We start from the raw sequence: 15,885 nt of genomic DNA on the forward strand, positions 1-15,885 counted from the left end.
TATATAATTTGAAGGCTGAATAGGCAGGACGGTCTGCGGAAGTGGATCTGGAGTGTGAGAGGCAAAAAGGGGTCAAGGATGACTCCGGGTTTTTACATGAACAACTGAAAGAACGCCAGTTCTTTTCTCTTTCCTTTTTTTTTTTCTGTCTTACTCCTACTTGGGGGCTTGTTGGTCGACAATACATAACTATATATCTTCTAAAAACTGGTGCCCTAACAATTTTATGAATGGGGTCTGCTGATCAGTGACTGACATAATCAGGCCAGATAAGACTCTGTGGGAAAATGGGGCACCTGGGTGGCTCAGTGGGTTAAGCCCCTGCTTTCGGCTCAGGTCATGATGTCAGGGTCCTGGAATCAAGCCCCACGTTGGGTTCTCTGCTCAGCAGGGAGCCTGCTTCCCCTGCCCCACCCCTCCGCCTGCCTCTCTGTCTGCTTGTGATCTTTCTCTCTGTCAAATGAATAAATAAAATCTTCAAAAAAAAATGACTCTCTGGAAATTGGAAGGAAGATGACCTCAGTCGTGTTCTAAGAGCAATATTTAAAGAAATATTCATAAATACACTGAGGTGTTAACAGAAGTCAAATAAAACAGTGCTAACAAAAGGACCCTTCTTGGTCAGCTCAAAAATCCATTTTTGCAATCCTCTGTATGACACGAAGCACTATTTTTTTGTAGATTAAACTGATACCTCATTTGTGGAGGTATCTGTTGCCATATTGGGTTAAAATAGGTCCTGGTAGTAAATAATAAAACTGTTTTAGTGCAACAAGTTCTTTTCTTGCTTATGAAAAGTCAAGTGGGGGTCAAGCCTTTCCCTTACCAGGCAGTAGCTCAGAGTTTAAGGTTCCAAACATCTCAGATACAACTTGCAAGGACACCAAGGAAGAAGAAGAGAGAGCTGCAAAGGGAGTGTATGGTTTTTAAAATTATGGCCCTAGAAATAACACACTCTCATTCACATTTCTTTGGCTGCAACAATGAAACCATCATACTGTAAGGAGTCAAAGAAGTAAAGGGAAATATATGGAATGTTTGAAAAAACACTGGTTTGTCTGCCACTAATAACTTATCCAGAAATTTTATCTTCCCACCTTATGTATACAGCATATGGGAGGGTGATGCTTTTTTTTTTTAATTCAAATTTATTTATTTATTTATTTATTTATTTTAAATAAACATATTATATATTTTTATCCCCAGGGATACAGGTCTGTGAATCACCAGGTTTACACACTTCACAGCACTCACCATAGCTCATACCTGGGAGGGTGATGCTTTTTATCTGTTCTTCCAGTCTTTGCCTTTTCGTTGCAGTGTTTAGTCCGTTCACTTTATCCTTTCTAATAAGATAGTATTCATATATCCCAAATTACTATTTGCTTTTTATATATTTTTGCCTTTTTTTGTTTGTTTTCTTATTCCTCCATTACTTCCTTCTTTTAAGTAGATATTTTTTAGTATATTTTTTTATTCTTTCTATTTTTGGATTATCTCCTAGTGGTTTGTCTAGGAGTTGTATTTTGCATCTTAAAACAAGTGTGTTCATACTTAAACCAATTTAATTTCCATAACTGACAAGCTTTTGTTTTTCTTACTAGCTCTCTAACATTCTCGCTTTCATTTTGCTTACTGAGGTACAAATTACATCTTTATATATTTGAAGCCCGTCCCTAATTAAAATCTGTGTGAGAAGTTATTTACAGTAGAGTGGATTGCAGGAAATACTTTGACCTCTAAGGCCATGAAGCATATGATGAAGTCTCAGAAACTAATTTGATTCTCTTTTAATCTGTCCCAGAACAGATTTTAGTTTGATTTAATATACACTAAGAGTCAACATTTTTTTTTTCTTTAAAGATTTTATTTATTTGACAGACAGAGATCACAAGTAGGCAGAGAGAGAGGGGGAAGCAGGCTCCCCGCTGAGCAGAGAGCCCGATGCGGGGCTCGATCCCAGGACCCTGGGATCATGACCTGAGCCGAAGGCAGAGGCTTTAACCCACTGAGCGACCCAGGCGCCCCTAACAGTCAACATTTAACCTAAAAAGTAGAGTTTAGCGTCAAGTTCATAAGTTATCATCAAAGGTCCAGAGAATTCTATGGAAGGTCAGGGGAAGGGAATGTTAAACTGAAGCTTGCCCTATAGGTTCCAAACCTTTTCCTCCTCATGCAGAGGAAATAAGGCACTTTAAGACAAGATAATCACAAATGACCAGAAGTTTCTCTATACCATTCTTCTGATGCTCAGATTCTGCATTTGAATGTTCAGAAGACAGCACTCAGGTTCAGTGGTTTGCTAGAGGGACTCACAGCACTCCAGAAAGCTATTCTCTCACAGAGAATAAAGTTTTTTATTGCAAAAGGGAAAAAGTGCATAGGGCAGGTTCCAGGAGACCCAGCCGGACACAGACTTCCAGTTTCTCTCTCATAGTGGAGTCACATGTATCACACTTCTTTCTCCCAGCAGCACTATGTAGTGATACAGAGCACTGCCAACCGGGAAAGTTCACCTGAGCCTTGGTGCAGACCATCTTGTTGACATGGCTGACCATCCATGTGGTTAACCTTGCTCTTTAGCCGCACCACCCCCCCACAAGGGCCACACCATAAATCACAATGTTAACAGTCTGGTTTGGCCCAGGGTCCACATTTCAAAATGTTCTCAGGGAGGCTATCTCAAGGGCTTGGAAATGACCTCTGAGAAATACAACAAGAGCTAAATCTTTCTGTGGCATGCACAGAGTGTGAACAACCCAGCTGTGCTGAGTTAATCTTTTACTGCATAGGATCTCAGCATGAGAAGCCACAGGCTAGATCTGAGCCTCATGTAAGTGACCCATACTTTTGGCAAAGCTTGGTTTTTATAAGTCCAAAAGAAATACTCATCATCTCTCTAGAACAAAAATGTCCCACAAAGATTTCCTAGTAAAGAAAAAGATGTATTTCTCTGGGCATTTCTCTCCCTGCAACTAAATAGCTCTGTAGTAAACTCCATAAGCCCTTCTATACAATAAATGTTTACTATGTTTCTATTCACTGAGTATCTGGAAATAAAAATCAACATAGTGTCTCTCTCCTCAGGGAACTCACAGCCAAATGTAGAGAAGTAAGCCAAGAAAAAATGTTTAAATATCAGAAAGTAGGAAAGGATAAGCGTAGGATATAATGTGGAAAGGATAAGCGTAGGATATAATGATGCACAAGAAAGGGGCCCCTAACTCAACTACGGTAGGCAGAGAGCACTGCTAACAGGAAGTGATACTGAATCGAAGTTCCAAAGACAAATGGAAGGAGAAGGAGAAAAGCAAATTATTGTCAGAAATCAGTCCCTCCGCATTCACAGAGTTATGAGATAAAATGCAGTGTGGGAAAATTGGAGAGGGTTAGTTTCGATGAGCAGGAGTCCTGAGGCCACATAAAGCGTGAAGACCATGGAAACATGTAGAAGAGTTAGGACCACACAATAATATTCAAGGCTGATCCACTCTCTCTGACTTACTAATCTTTTTAGCTATTTTTTCCCCCTCAACTAAAAGTGAAAATTTGAGTAAAGATCAACACTGAAGTTTTAACTGAATCATCATTGAATGTGCTAACATTATTTAAGCAGTCTTTTACCTTTCTCTTAATATAGTCCAGGATTTTTATTCTGGGATTTTACATTTTGTGTTTGTATACACATAAATATAACAAAGCCTCAGTAGGCATTAGTTGTATTTATTTAACTAGGGATATAATTTCAATGAAATATGGAAGTTAAAGCTTAGGGGAGTAAAGCAATATTTAATAAAGCCATACCAGGGGTGCCTGGGTGGCTCAGTGGGTTCAGGCCTCTGCCTTGGCTCAGGTCATTATCTAAGGGTCCTGGGATCGAGCCCCTTAACCAGCTCTCTCTCCGCAGGGAGCCTGCTTCCCCCTCTCTCTCTCTGCTTGCCTCTCTGCCCACTTGTGATCTCTTTGTCAAATAAATAAACAAAAATCTTTAAAAAAAAAAAAAAAGCCATACAAATGATTAGAGGGATCTGTGAAAAACAATGTCAGATGGAAACTCTCATTTCATAGCCCTTTTCTGCTGTTACAACACCCTCATTATGAGCAAGATGAGTCTTTTTGTAGCACTTTGCAACCCCTGTATCCAAGAGGAGCACAGAAATACAGACATAATTGAACTTCATTCAGGTCTTAATACTTGTGAATGCATTCTCAGCTGTTTGCATCTTAGAAATGGCCAAATATGCCTCCTGGTGGCAAACTGCAGGTACATTTCTATTGCAGCTTCCACTTCACCGACATTATAGGGGTGAAGTCAATTTCAAAATTGCCCCTGAGGCGCCAACTCTTCAAAGACTTTTCCATAACACTGTGAAAGGAAGGTTAGAACTCAGGGAAGACACTAGACTAGGTATGAGGTAAATCACATGTCACTACCTTAAAGTGATGATCATTCCTACAAATGAACCACAGAAGCATTAAAAAGCATCTACTAATTAAAAAAAAACAACTCTAAAAATAAGGGATTCTTAAGAGGACTTTCATGTAGATATTCAGTAGTTACAAAATTTGAAATGCTGTTCCTTTGGTTTAATATCCATTTTTTTGTTTTGTTTTAGAGGCTCAAAAGTTATACTATAAAATAGATTCTTTTCAATCTGCACAGTAATTGGAGAGCTGCTAACAATATTCTTGGCATGATTAAAAAGGGACAGAGCAAGGGAAGCATTTCCCTTGGGCAACAAAACTGGAGAGGAGAGGACAAGCTTCCAAAATCACTCCTCCCTCATGTTCTCAAGTTTTATTTTTTGAAACCTGTTTCCCATTTCTGTCCTTACCTCATGTATTTGAGCCCGTTACAGTCAGAAATCCCAATTTAAACACTAAGTAAAGAGACATCTCCAAATCTGGTCCCACAAAAACACTGAAGGGTTTCAAATTTATTTCCTTAGCAAAAAAAAGTTAAATAACGTCTGTTGCAAGATTATGTTCTTCCCAAAATGAAGCTGAAATGATTTCCAAAATGTATTTTGAAAATTTTCTCAATGCCTCAACTTTAGGTAACAATTAAACCAAGTTCATCAGTCTTGCATACTCTAATCCAACTCTAGCAATAGCTCTGGAAGGATTTAAACATGATGACGAATATGTTTTAACTAATATGGATAATTCTCCTTATTAGTCTTTAAATGAATATGTGCTGTCAGCTGGATTCAGTGGCTGTTTGCCGTTTGTGAAAGCCAGAGATTAATAATAGACTGTTTGAAAGAACAGATTTATGCTCTGGCCTCACTGGCAGAATAAAAAATGTTAAAGGCTGAATGTTGAATTCATTGCTAACAATTAATTCCCCTGGATAATGCATGTGTACGGGCATGTTGTGAGCGCAAGCAGTCAACGCTCATAGTAGTCTGAAATATCAGCCCTGTAAGTGATGTTAGAGCTTAACTCAAAACATCCACAATGTATACATCTGACTGAGTAGGAGACAGAGCTGGTTAATGGAGATGGGAGCAATTCTTTGATAACAGTCTCCTGGCTGTAATTAACGGGGAAAGTGAATAGTTTGAATGACTCCATTTGATCCCTTACCTGTCAAAAATTATTTCCTATCATTCCTATAAACTACCTCATCCTTAGAGTAAACAACAATAGATGATCTTTATAGGAAAGCAATGGAGAACACAAGATTTAATGGGAAAGATAACATAAAAACAAGCTTCAATGAAAACTTTTCAAGGATGGTTTGCAGCAACATGAGCTAAATTATTTTGGATTTCTGTGACTCTCGGAAACAATAGTTATCGTGAATAATATTGATAGAAGGGTCATCACTGCATTCTTCCCACACAAACAAATGTCTACATTCTTTGTCCATAATATAGCTGTGAGATGCTTTTATACCAGAGGACAGGAAATGAATGGAACAGCTATAACAGTCTGTAGTCTCTGTCAGATCTTAAAACCTTAAGTGAAGAAATTACTGTCTAGAACAGGCTTTGGCAAACTGGGACTAAGTCATCATATCTGTCCTGGTGCCTGTTTTTTAAATAGCTTCATTAAAATGTAGCCACACTTGTTCATTTTGTGTTTCACCCAGGGCGTTTTTCATACTGCAAAGGCAACAGAGACTGAAAGGTCTCCAAAGCCTAAAATCTTTTGCTGTGGCCCTTTTCAGAGGAATTTTCTTGGCCCTGGGCTAGAACTTACAGATCGCATTGAAATGTACCCACACATCAACCCAGCACCCACTGAGTTACAGGCCCAGTGAAATTGAGGCCCTAAACTTGAGTGACACACTCTAGATTGGAAATCTCCATGGGGGCTCATCTCTCTAAGATGAGATCATGCCATCTACCGCATTACTGATTCCCTAGGATGGTTCTGGCATCAGACAGGAGTGCCTGAGCTAGAGGAGACCCACGGTCCTTCTGTCATGGGCTTACATGCTTGTGGGAAGACATATATTCAGCACTTAATTATATACATAATTATTTACCTGTTTTAAAAATGGCACTTCAAGGGTCACCTGGGTGGCTCAGTCGGTTAAGCATTCGACTCTTGATTGCAGCTCAGGTCATGATCTCAGGGTTGTGTCTGGCTCCGCACTGGGTGTGGAGCTCGCTTGGGGTTCTCTCCCTCCTTCTCCCTCTCCCCTTCTGCCCACCCTCTCATGCGCACATGCACATGTGCACACACTCTCCAAAAAAACAAAATAAAAATAAAATAAAATAAAAATGTCATATAAAGATGGATCATTGCACAATGGGTTGGGGACAGTGACAGGAATGAGGATGATGCCTTAAGGGTGTGTTGGAGGTCCAGTGAACCATATGTTAGAGAAGATCCCTCTGTGAGGCCCTGAGACAGGAGTCTGGCCACTGCAAAGAAGAAAGGCCATGTAATGTGCAGTCAAAAAAAGAGACATGGATTAGAAGGCACAGAGGTAGATCTAAACAACTCTCTGTAAAAATGTACCCACTTAGTGGGAGCCCCAGATTTTGGCTCTAAGTGTTCACAGTAACGCCTCACTAGGCATGCTGGTTCAGACTATGAGAGGGCTCATCAGTCTGAAAAACCGCGTACCCAGAGGGAGAAATCAAGAAGTGATGAACGCTCACTTCTGAAGATGCACTTGCCAGCGTCTTAAGAGAATTCTTACAGAGGTGTTGAAGCAAAGGAAATGTGCACTGACGGACAGCTGGCCTTTCTGGTCCTCTTCGTGCTCTTGCCGACAATTCCTAGCAGAGGTCTCTCCACTGATTTCATGTGAGCAGAAGCCCTTCAGAGTCTTTGCAGAAGGAAGTGGGCTTCAAATTCCCACGGCCATCTCCATAAATGCTGGAGACTAGCTGCATGGAGAGGAATCTCCCTGCCTGGTTCACTTTCTAACCTTTAAGGGATATTCAGCAACAAAAACAGTGATGCCTTGAATAGGATATATTTTTAGCACCCGCCAGTTTTCCTCTTTCTACCCTCCGCAGATTAGCTGCTGGAAAGAGTTCATTGCAATAGTTGAACAGGTGAGTTCCTAAATATACTCAGAGAACCCTGGGAGGAACAGGGGATAAATAACTAGAGTAGGTCATTTAAGCAAAGACCATTCTTTCATCGGTCTTAACTTTCAGGACAAGCAATTATCGCTGCTTGGATGGGAAGCTTCCAAAAAGTGATAGGATTATTCAGGCAATGATTGTTCAGGTCTAGTTAGAGAAATTATATACCTTTGTCATTCTCCAGGCACCAGAGCCCACCTTGCCTAGAATAAAGAGTTAGCCCAGGTTGTCTTCTTCCAGTGGGTGGGATGGGTCGGCAGAAGCTGAGGCTTGATAACAGGATGGTGTCATTCTCCCTAACCTAAGACTGGGTGATCTAAAACTATAGAAAAACAAAATGAACACTAGTAAAGCAGAAATCATCAATTCATTCTGTTTGGCTGCATGGGGAATCAGATCAGAGTCTGTTTTTCCTGTGTTGAAATGTGTCTTCTCCCAGCCTTGTTATTTACCCATCAAACTGCCAGAGGTTTCTCAGCAAACCCTTAGTCAACCTTCATACCAAACATCCAGTGTTTCACATGCATCTTCTCCTTTCTCAAGCTCTGCATCTCCTCCCACCCTCCTTACTTCTCAACCCATCTCCTTCTACTCTCTTTAAAATTAGAGATCCTATTGTTTTTCTCCATTTATTCCATTTTTGGTGTATATTGAAATGCCAAAACAGATGACAATGGCTCACATCATTCAATGACCTATCACATGGTCTTTGAAAAAGGCACTGTGTTTTTTGGCTTAAACATATGCCATTTTTTAATCACCTCAGGATTGCAGCTAGATCGCTGCCTAAATTTTCTCAGGAAGATTTTCAGTCCACAGTCCTCTTATTTTACTGCATAATTGCCAAGCCAGCCTGATCTCCTGACTGAGTCCAAAAAGCGGACTGGAGAGGTTGTTGGCACTCTGTGATATGGTTTTATGCAATCTGTCATCTTTGACCCACTACTCCCACAGCGTCTGTGTCCGGGGCCAATTGTATAGGTTTTAGAGGCTGATATTTAAGATGTTGCTCGAGGCCAATTACTTACTGGTTCAAGTCTGACGATAAAGAAGTGAAGCAAGCTATTGCTTGAACTGTGAACAAAGAAAGTATGGGATTTGCAGCTACCATTTTTAAAATCGGTTGCCTTTACAAGTGGGCCTAGGGAACAGAGGGTTAAAAATAACAAATATACGTGTTAGAGACCAAAAATACTTACTTTATATATTTTTCTCTTATTATCTAATCAGTTTATATTTAGACTAAAAAGCAGAGCTGGGTTCCCTTTTCATATGATGCACCCTAGGATCAGAACAGGAGATGTTAATATGTGTGTATGTATATGTGTGGGTCTCTATGTGAATATATATGTAGTTGCATGTTCTAAATGTCTGTGGCAGACCTTGCTGATTACTGTCTTACCTTTCCCCTTTCATTCAAGTAGGAAACCCAGTTCTAGAAACTGTAAATGGTTCACACAGAGGCACAGACATAAAACATGCCCTTCAGGTCCCTCCATATTTATAATTCTTGGCTCTTTCATGCCTTCAGGAATAATTTCATGGAAACTACCATAGAATATTTTTTAAAGCTGCTGGTGGGTCTCAGGAGGTCCTGGAATGCATGAATTTAAAATTTCCTGGCACTAGTTTTCATAAACCTGGAATAGCATCCCAACAAGTCTTTTGCTGACCACGTTCTCTAACAACTTACAAGCAAAGAGAACCTAAGAGAATTTAGCTGTCCTTCCTCAACTGTTTAATATCACACAGATTAAGCAAAAAATAAAAAAGATATTAAACACTTATTAAATATTTTCACACATTCCTATGCTCACTTCTGAATTACAGTGTTACTTGAGAAAATGGGGGGAAGGCACAAAGAGAAGAAAAGGAGAACAAAGGAGGTATAAAATGAAAGGAATCATGAAAATATTGAATAACATCAGACTGGAAGTAGGTCCAATAGGAGTCCAAAATTGTGAGAATCTGAAGTGAGAATAAAATTTGATTTGAGGTATTTCTGTCTTTCAAATAAATGTAAAGAGAGGATATGATCACAGTTGGTACCTTTATGAAAGTTACGAAGAGGATACAGATGTAGTCATTACATCCTAAGATATCACAACTGGGTAATAAGGCTTGAATATTACAAGATGTGTGTCTGGGAAGATAAAAGGATGCCAAAACTGATCTACTCATGTTTAATAAAGATATTGAATGACTAAAAAATAGAATAGACATTGTAACTACTTAGAAAATGTAGTAATCTATGGTGTCAAGGTTTAGCTGGTGTCCTCTACCACATGGTATAACCAATTTTTTGTTCTTTTCAGAATCATATGTTCTTGTTGAAATAAGTGAATTTAATTAAGCATTTTAAATATCTTCTTATTAAAATACCTGAAATTGGTCTTGTTACTTTAATTTCTGGCAAGCCCATAGGGAGAATTTGCAAATTCCCATAGTTGGAGCAAATGCCTAAAAGACAAGACTTTTCCAGTTGTACATCTTTTGTTAGCAGAATGAAAACTCATCAGGGGGCAAAAAGTGCTAATATGGTTAAAATAAATCAAAGTCCTAAAAATTGTATAAGCAGGAGAACATGACTTAATGAGAGAAGATGAATAAGAGGCTTTAATTTGATGGATTCTAAAAGGTATAAGCCTCTTCCTTGAGATGATGAACCTAAACAATGAACAGTGAAGCCCTGTTTCATGCTTCAGAGAATAGAGTATGATCTGTGTATTCACCGGTAAAAGCAGGAATGCCATCGTGGCCTCAGAAGAAAATTTGTAATAATATTTGAGAAATCTCTGTTGAAATTATTTCTAGAGAAAGATACTTTATAAATCAATAAATAGGTCTGGCATATCCTATTAGTGAGTGTGCAGTCCTAGAAAAATAATTCCACATCTTCTGAGCTCTCAAAATATATTCAAACTACCAATTTTCTTGTGCTTCTTGAAGGAAAAATTAAGAGTAATAAGTGTTAAAAATTCAAACTCATTTTTTTCGAGTCTACTATGTAGTAAACTCGCTGAGGCACTTTGGAGGCCACAAAAAAAGTCACTGCATTTACTCCCAAGAACATTACAATATACTGAGGAGACTTGGTGTTTAGATAAAGCATGATCAGTAAACACATTACTTATTGGAATGGAGTCAAGGACAGGAAGGAATGAGAGCAGAGTGGATGGAGTTCCTAGCTAGATCTGGTAGGGTCAGGGAATACTTCTCAAAGGAGTGGAGTAGAAGCACAGTGTGGGGGCTTTTGAGAAGAAATGAATAGAAATTTGCAAGTGGTATTATTATATACATATATTTCTAGCCACGTAAGTAGAAGAATATGGACAGTGACTTTCTAGAACAAGTTGAAAATTGATTTTGAGGCCTGACATCAAATCTTGTTTAAAAGTAAAATGCCTGCTATATGCCCCAAAAATGACTGAAATAGACAAAATTCAAGCAAAACTTCTCAAAGAGAGAAACCTATCTCCTGCCCCCAAAATATACACATGTATGTATTATATATGTACTATACCTACACACATATTGATGTGCTATAGTCTATATATGTGTGCATATGTGTGAATGTGTTTGTATATATTATGTATAATATATATAACACACTATGATAACATAATAGTTATTTTTGAAATCATAAATACAATAAATGATTTAATACCTATAAATTACAAAATGTGTATGTGGTAGAAATTTTTTAAAATAAACATATGACCAACCTGTTTTAAGAATTTGGATCCCTGAATGGATCAGTGGATATTAAGCAAATGCAATAGGTAGTCGAAATTTCTCTCCTTTCTCCACTCTAATGACACCAAATCTAGAAGCTATTACAGACAGGTTTTAGGAGACCTTCCCAAATGGTTTATCCCTGACTTTCACAAACTTTCCCAGAGATTACAATAGAAGGGAAGTTACCCTTTTTATTTTATGAGATTTATATGACTAAAATTTCAAAACTAAACAAGGACGGTACACAAAAGAAATATAAGTCAACCTCACAGCATCAAAAGCTTAGATACATGAAGTCATATTGGTAAATTGATTTCAACAATGCATAAAAATGTATACATTATGAATGTAAAACAGAAAATCCTAAATGGACAGTTAATGCTAGCAGTTATAGAACTATAGAAAGTGCCTAGTGCAGTGGACAGAATCTCAGATTTTCAGAACCTTTGTAGGAGGGAAAGAGAAACACAAAATCGCAAATGAGTACAAAAACGTGTGATTCAGAGGGAATTTGTTCCGGAAAAGTATGCCAGAATGAGCTGAAGTCTCAAGAAAAGTGCTAACAAATATATATATTCCACGATGTGAAAGAGAAATAGAAAGTCATAATCCCAAGTGCTTAAGGAAAATGATAAAATGCTAGCAGCTGAAGAGAGAAGGTCCTCCTACTCAAATCCAATTTTAGTTCAGTCTTCCAGAGTCAGGAAGATAATCTACTTAATAGAAATGTATTGGAGGTCCCAAACAAGTGATAAAATAATCTATGATTTCTATTTAGCAAGTGAAGAATTGGGCCTTAACTGGATACTAAAGGGCTGACACGTGGCGTCGTCATCTGAACGACAATGAAAATGGGGGAGAGCACGCTCCGAACATGGGGGATTACACCAGTGTTCTAAGTTTTCCAAAAGAGAAAAAAGACAAGCTATTTGAGAAAATTACAGTGTGAGGGGTGAGAAACTACCAACAAAATTTTAAATAATCAGTCTGAGTGGATTTTTTTAAGTATATGATAATCCCTGATCCATCTGGGCTCAGCAACAATACATAATAACAAAACTTTTTTTTTCTTTAAAGGTTTATTTATTTATTGAGAGAGAATCTCCAGCAGACTCCTCACTGAGCACAGAGCCCGTCTTGGAGCTCCATCCCAGCACCCCGAGATCATGACCTGAGCCAAAACCAAGAGTCAGATGCTAACTGACTGAGCCACCCAGGTGCCCAAATAATAAGACTGTCTTATTCACATTTTAGATGAAAGTGCTAGGAGGCACTCAGGTAGTGGCAGATCCACTGTTAACATCAAGTGGGTAATTTTAAGAAGCCTATTTAGGGGTGCCTGGGTGGCTCAGTAGGTTAAAGCCTCTGTCTTTGGCTCAAGTCATGATCCCAGGGTCCTGGGATCAAGCCCCGCATCAGGCTCTCTGCTCAGCAGGGAGCCTGTTTCCCCCTCTCTCTGTCTCTGCCTGCCTCTCTGCCTACTTGTGATCTCTGTCTGTCAAATAAATAAATAAAAATCTTTAAGAAAAAAAAAAAGAAGCCTATTTAATGGTGAGTAAGCTCTGTCGAAACCTGGGGAAGCTGCTGGAGGAAGACCATGTGGCTCTGTTTTAGGCTTTATAATGGTGCTTTGGGTATGTTTTGTTTTGTGCCTTTGTGAATTTTTTCCAATTTAAAAATATTGAAGACACAGTTACCAAATTTTCTTAATTATAGTTGACACACAATGTTACATTAGTTTCAGGTGTAGTAGCAAGTGTATACATTATACTGTGCTCACCACAAATGTAGCTCCCATCTGTCACTATTCAGTGACATTATAGCACCATCCCATCATCTATATTCCCTGTGTTGTACCTTTCAACCCCATAATTTATTCATTCCATAACTGGAAGTCTATACCTTTCACTCGGATTTTGCCCACTTTCCCATCAGCTTCCCCTCTGGCAACTATTCATGTGTTCTCTGTTTTTATAGGCTGATTCTGCTTTTTGTTTTTTTTTTTGTTTGTTATTGTTTTCTGTTGTTGTTGTTTTTAGATTCCACATATAAGTGAAATCATATGGCATTTTTCTTTGTCTGAATAATTTCACTTAGCATAATACAGTCTAGGTCCATCCATGTTGTTGCAAATGGCAAGATCTCTTTCTTTTAGTCAGTACTAAAGAGAGAAAATTAGAAAAGATTGGGAAAGTCTTCTCTTAGATTTCCAAGCATATGCTAGTGTAGGACACCTGCCCTATGCCTCACTGATCAAAATACAGGTTCAGCATAAGTCAACAAAATAATTATGCTGCTGGCACTAACTCTAATGCAAGCTTCATGCATGAAAAAATGCTCTCATCACAGGGAACAAAGTCTTACTGCAAAAGGCAGAGCAGATCTGGTGGAGTGGGTTTAAATGTGGTAGTTCACATTAATAGGAACACTGAAGAAACAGAGAACAGTTCATAATTTGCCATTCACAGTCCTTGTCAAGGAGCTGGTCCTCTGAAACCCTACCCAATGATTCCAGCAGTGTGCCTCTAAATAGGTTTTGTGGGTTTCTCCACTATGACTTCATCACATGTGTATTGGTATTCTCTGTTTATGGCTGTATTCATCTGCAGGATTGAGAGCAGAGACCATATTCTATTCAAATTTACAGTACGTCACATTTCAGTTCAACTTAAGCCAGAACTTTGGAGCAATTAGAATTCTTCAATGGAATGGAATTTTGAGATAAAGTGCTCAAAATCCAGAAGCCCTTGAGAGGGCTTTCCATCAGGTGGAATTTGTAGAGAAGGTGAGATTGATAAATTGATCATAACGTTTTCTTTCAATGCCAATATTCAGTGGCTTCCTTTTTGGTGGCTTGCCCTTCTTTTCTGTAGTATTTATGATGCCCTGTTCCCTTCCCACCACCTAAACAATTGCTCTGGGCTGGGAGACTAGAGAAAAGGCCCTCCCTGGTAGCTCAAAGATTACCTCATTTACTTAAATAGAATCCCCATTATGGGGGCAGAACTATTTCTTTTTAAAGATTTATTTGTTTGTTTATTTTTGAGAGAGAGAGAGAGCACGCACACACTGGATATGGGGCAGAGGGAAAGGCAGACTTCCCAGTGAGCAAGGAACCCAGTGTGCGGCTCGATCTCAGGACCCTGAGATCATGACCTGAGCCAAAGGCAGACATTTAACTGACTGAGCCACCCAGGTGCCCAAGGCTCAATGACTTTTTTTCCCAGTTTTCCCAGCACCATTTATTGAAGAGCCTGTCTCTTTCCCCTTGTATATTCTTTTTTTAAAATTAAGCTAATTTTATTTTTTTCAGTGTTCCAAAATTTGTTGTTCATGCACCACACCCAATGCTCCATGCAATACATGCCCTCCTTAATACCCACCACCAGGCTCACCCAACACCCCACCTCTCTCCTCTCCAAAACCCTCAGTTTGTTTCTCAGAGTCCACAGTCTCTCAAGATTTGTCTACCCCTCCGATTTCCCCCAACTCACTTCTCCTCTCCATCTCCCAATGTTCTCCATGTTATTCCTTATGCTCCACAAGCAAGTGAAACCATATGATAATTGATTCTCTCTACTTGACTTACTTCACTTTGCATAATCTCTTTCAGTCCCATCCATATTGATACAAAAGTTGGGTATTCATCCTTTCTGATGGAGGCATAATACTCCATTGTATATATGTACCATATCTTCTTCAAGATTAAAAGTTTCTTCATTTAGCGGCTGCCTTTGGCTCAGGTCATGATCCCAGGGTCCTGGGATTGAGCCTCGCATCTGTCTCTCTGCTCAGAGGGAAGCCTGCTTTTCTCCCTCACCTATTCTAGCTGCTTCTGTTCCCTTTCTCACTGTCACTGTCAAATAAATAAATAAAATCTTAAAAAAAAAAGTTTCTGCACAGCAAAGGAAACAGTCAACAAAATAAAGAGGCAACCTACGGAATGCGAGAAGATATTCACAAATGACACTACAGACAAGGGGCTAATATGCAAGGTCTATAAAGAACTCTTCAAACTCAACATACAAAACAGATAATCACATCAAAAAATGGGCAGAAGACATGAACAGACACTTCTTCAAAGAAGAAATACAAGTGGCTAACAGACACATGAAAAAATATTCATCATCATTAGCCATCAGGGAGATTCAAATCAAAACCACATTGAGATACCACCTTACACCAGTTAGAATGGCCAAAACCAACAAGGCAGTAAACAACATGTGTTAGAGAGGCTGTGGAGAAAGGGGAACCGCCTTACGCTGTTGGTGGGAATGCAAGTTGGTGTAACCACTTTGGAAGACAGTGTGGAGATTCCTTAAGAAATTAAAAATAGAGCTACCCTATGACCCTGCAATTGCACTACTGGGTATTTACCCCAAAGATACAGATGTAGGGAAAAGAAGGGCCATCTCTACCCCAATGTTCATAGCAGCAATGGCCATAGTCACCAAACTGTGGAAAGAACCAAGATGCCCTTCAACAGATGAATGGATAAACAAGGCTCAATGATTTTTAACAAGTGGAGGAAACACCTGAAAATGGTACAGATTTAAAACACCATGTTTACCTCAACTTGCTATATGACCTTTGG

Source organism: Enhydra lutris, unplaced genomic scaffold (genome assembly GCF_002288905.1).
Source record: "Enhydra lutris kenyoni isolate GAN:26980312 unplaced genomic scaffold, ASM228890v2 scaffoldscaffold59, whole genome shotgun sequence".
Lineage (NCBI taxonomy): Eukaryota > Metazoa > Chordata > Mammalia > Carnivora > Mustelidae > Enhydra > Enhydra lutris.